Raw genomic sequence first — 4,488 nt, 5'->3', positions numbered from 1 at the left:
GAGGAACAGGCTCAAGGCCCTTCTCCTTCAAGAGATCGGCCACCTTTCCTCCCCAAGCAGATCATGTCTTGGTAGACTTATTCTCATCCACAGTGACTCAGGGGAGCTCTGTCCCCACAGTTTGGTTGTCAGGAAGCGTAACCATATAAAATTCAGCAATTTTAACATGGTTCAAGTTTCTGTTGTATGTCTAACTGTTGAATAGTCCTAGGATTATATAATATTACATGTTTGCTTCTCAATAGCCACATTGTTACTGAACTCAAGGGGTTCACCACTTGGGTGTTCTATCCAAGAGTGAGAAATGGTGGTTGTTAAGTAGCTTCTTTTACTTGAAACAAGTAAAGGAAGGGGGACTCACATCCAAAGTTCTGTTCTCCCAAAGGAAGGCTTAGCCATGGCTACATACACTGGTTGTTTAATTACATGTTGATTTTTTCTTTGCCTGTGGCCACACTTATCCTGTTAGGTTCCTGTCAAGCCCCTCCTGTTTACAGCTGTATCTGCAAAATACCGAGATACATTTTAATATTATCAGGAATAACATTTAGTAAGAACTGCCCTGACTTTGAGATCCTTGTCCTAACTAACATGATCAAATAACTATGTGATTTTATCGACACTCTTTTCCCAGGTGAGCACATGAAGGGGTACAACCACCTGTGTCTTGATTTTACTGGGAATTATTCTTGTATTTTAACCTTTAAGTGTAATTTCAGCAGTTGGTTAGGAAAAATACTGTTCATCATTTGAAAGAAGTAAGTATAATCTCATTTAATAAGTCATTTTATCATAGAATGTTTTAAGGTTATTAAATGTCTTTAGGGAACAACTGAGATTACCTTGCAATTGAACTTCTTTGGTTTATATAAATGTAACATTTTCTCTTTTGACATATTCAAATCAAATATACATAAATTTTAAGATTAAATGATGCATGTGGATTTATTCTTTTGCAAGTCAACTACTGAATTCAATAGTTGCTGATTTAATTTCAGAAATCCGCATTGACACTCAAATTACATTGGTGTCTTTACTTTCTCTTTTCATCTATATGACATATACATAATATTTCTGTGCTATATTATTTGGAGTATAAAGTTTTCATATTTTTCATTGATATTTTGCCTGTTATAAATACAAAAATGACTTTCAACCAAAGTAACTTGAATTTTAACTCTGTTAATGTTATTGGGGAAGATAAACAGTTCAACCGTTTGAATCAGAAAAACCTGGGTTCAAATTCCAACCACGTGATCTTTAGTAAGCTGCTTCATTGTGTTATCGCCACGGCATCAACCAGTGGTCCTTCTGCCTGCCTCCCTTTCATCCCCAGCTTCCCACCTGCACACGGCACGCAGCTCCCTCCTTCTCAGCATGTTCTACACACATGACCGATGCTCATATTTCTCAGGAACAGCAAACACACAAGTCCAGTTTCAGGAGCCAGACAGTTGCCTCAAAGTTTTTTCCCTCTTATAAATTAGTTTCCCAAAGATTTGATTTTCACTGGACTTTCACAATAATACACTCGTCTTTCTCGCATGCTACAGGATGTCTTTTCCTATCCTTTAATTTTGCTCATGGTGTTTCTTGTCGTAAAAGCTTCAACATGTAGTCAAATTTGTCTTTTTTGTTTCATATCAAAATTGTACAAGTATTTTCTTGTATCTCCTTTAAGAACTTGGTAGTTCAAATCTCTTTGGAATTTCCTGTTTGTTTGCATCATGTCATACTGATATTTCATGTTATGGTTTTCCAAATGGATGTGCAATTTCCCCAATACTATTTATTGAATAAGCTTTTCCCCTTGATTTTTATAAAATGCTTTGTCACTTAAAAATGATTGTATATGAAAGTGTCTCCTAGACAAAAATAAAATAGAATTATGATGCACTTGGCCCATTAAAGAGCATATGTAACATACATGACATGTGATGAATGCAGTGTGGCAGACAGAGTACCATCCAGACTCCAGGAGCCTCCTGTGAGTCCTCTCCAGTTGTCTGCCTCCGTGTCCCATGTGTCCACACATCCATGTCCCATGTGTCCACACATCTCAGGCCTTCCCTCCAGCACCTCCTTCCTTTTCCTTAAAGTGTATTTCTCAGATGTTCCTTCAGGGGGAATCTGTTGTGGTAGACCACTTATTACATGAAAACGTCTTTATTGGGCTTTCTCTGAAAGATGTCTTTGCTGGCTCTGGTCTAGGTTGGAAGAACCACGCACGGGTCGAAGATGCTGTTCTGGTGCCTTCTGGCCTCCGTTGGGAAGTACATTGGGAAGTCACGTGTTAGCCTCACTGTTGTGACAGTGTCTGTAATTCGGCTTTCTCTGAAAGATGTTTTTGCTGGGTGCGATTCTGGACTGAGAGAAACTTGCAGCATGTTGAAGATGTTATTCCAGTGCCTTCTGGCTTCTATTGAGAAGTCTAGCCAGAAGTCACATGTTCGACTAGTTGCCAGTTCTTTGTTCATAATGCATCTTTTCTCTCCGTTTTTTTCTAAACACCTGTTGTTTTATTTGGGGCTCTGAAGCTTTTCGTTTCATATGTATAGAACAGGATGAGGAGACAGTTGGATGCTGTGTAAAAATAGTCAGCTGGGAATTACAGGGACGCAGGTGGAAGGACAACTGGTCAACACAGTGATGACAATGATACAACCGGCCCTGCTGAACATTGGATGCAGAAAATGACACCTGTTCGTTAAAGAAAATGTTTGTACCTACATAGAATAATTCGTTTTATTTGGGACTTGTTCATATTTATCAGAGTGAATTCACTAGTTCTCATGAAATTCTCAACCATTCCCCATTTAAATTTTCTCTCTTCAGTCTATTTTTTTCAGAACTTTGACTAGATGTGTGTTGTTAGACTAGCTCATTCTGTCTTTTGTTTTCAGCCTCTGTTTCACACATTTTCATCACTGTGTCTCTGTAACAACTGTATGATTTCTTAACTTCTATCTTCTGCCTTATAATTTTTTCTTAAACTGTTATTTTGTTAACTTTGTTTTCATTTCACTGACTCCCTTTTTCATTTCTAAAGGTTCACTTTTGCTCTCTTTCAACTACGCCTGCTCATCTTTCATAGGTGCTTGATCCTGACTCATGTTTTTTATTCCATGTTTTATTGACATACAGGTATTAGTCATGCTCCCTTTCTATTTCTAATAACTCCAATATCTGTCTCTTTCTGCTGCCAGTCCTGTTGTCTCCCACTCACAAGTCCTTGTCTGATTTATGTGCTTCCTGATCTTTGATTCTGAGCACACATTTGGCAACATGCTGTGGGAATTTGTTGAGGTTCGATGGGAGAATGTTTCACCCGGAAAGAATTTGCTTACTTTCTCTATGCCCCAGAGAGCTACGAGCCCATTAAGGAGCTGGCCTATGGACAAAAATATCTAGGGAAAACTGTTCTTCTCCCTTTAGCCACAGTCAGTCATAGTCCCAGAGGCCTCCTATGCCAGCCCTTCTGTGGCTCAGGTAGTTATAACTCCGGGCTTTACATGAGCGTCTTCAGTCTAGTTCTTCACTATTCGGTGGCTCTAACCGAGGTCTTGCCTGCCTTCAGTCTAAGAGGCTCCGAGCTACCGAGGTCCATTTCCCCGGGTCACTGGGCAGCTTCGGGACTCAGTTCCCTCCCGGGCTTGTGTCCCTGCTTCATTCCTGGCCTCACGGAATTTCCATCAGTGTCTTTAGATCCCATTTGCTTATTTATGTGATTGCTATTTTAAAAAATTGTATTCAGCATTTGAAAGATTTTTTGGACTTCTTTTGAAGAATTTTTCAGAATGTCCTAGAACTCATTACGTTGCTTGAAGTTGACGACCTCACGTATGAAGATTTTACCACTGGCAGCGTGTTCACTATTGCGCCAGCTCGAAGTAGAAATGCCCGAATGGCTCTGTTCATTTCTACTTTGGTCAGGAGTAGAGTTTTCCTTCCATCCCTTCATCTGCATCTAAGATACTTGCACACTCAGATGAGCATACGGAAGTCTCGGATTTCTGCAGCGGGAGCTGGGCGCAGACGTCGGGTGCCAGGGAGGCTCCACACAGAGAGACTGCTCGATGCTGCGGCTCTAAGCCACGAGGCTGTCTCGTCTGCTCCTACCCCTTGGCCAGGCCCTTCCTTCCAGTTCTGTCTTCTTCCCTCAGTCCCAGTCAGATTCAGTTTCTACGAGCAATAAAATCCTTTGCAATCTTTCTGTGCCAGTGGCTCCTCTGGGTCATTGTTCTTGCTTCTGTGTTCTCCCCTTGTAGAAACAGAGAGGGAAAAACTTCCTTTAGAGTCCTGCTGAAAGAGCAGAGGTAGGGAAAAATGCCCAGAGAGCATGTAGATAAATGTTTCAAGATTTTAGACAGCAGTTTTTAGATTTCTCTTAGGATACTGCTGCTTTCCTTGTAGGTAGTTGTCTTTTCCTTGGCTCTTGTACCAGGGGTTTCACACCAAGAATATTAGCTTACTCTGGTGCACGCCTAT

The sequence above is a fragment of the Phyllostomus discolor genome, chromosome 8, assembly GCF_004126475.2.
Source record: "Phyllostomus discolor isolate MPI-MPIP mPhyDis1 chromosome 8, mPhyDis1.pri.v3, whole genome shotgun sequence".
Lineage (NCBI taxonomy): Eukaryota > Metazoa > Chordata > Mammalia > Chiroptera > Phyllostomidae > Phyllostomus > Phyllostomus discolor.
The sequence above is the reverse complement of the archived record's forward strand: the minus strand, read 5'-3'. Positions refer to the sequence as shown.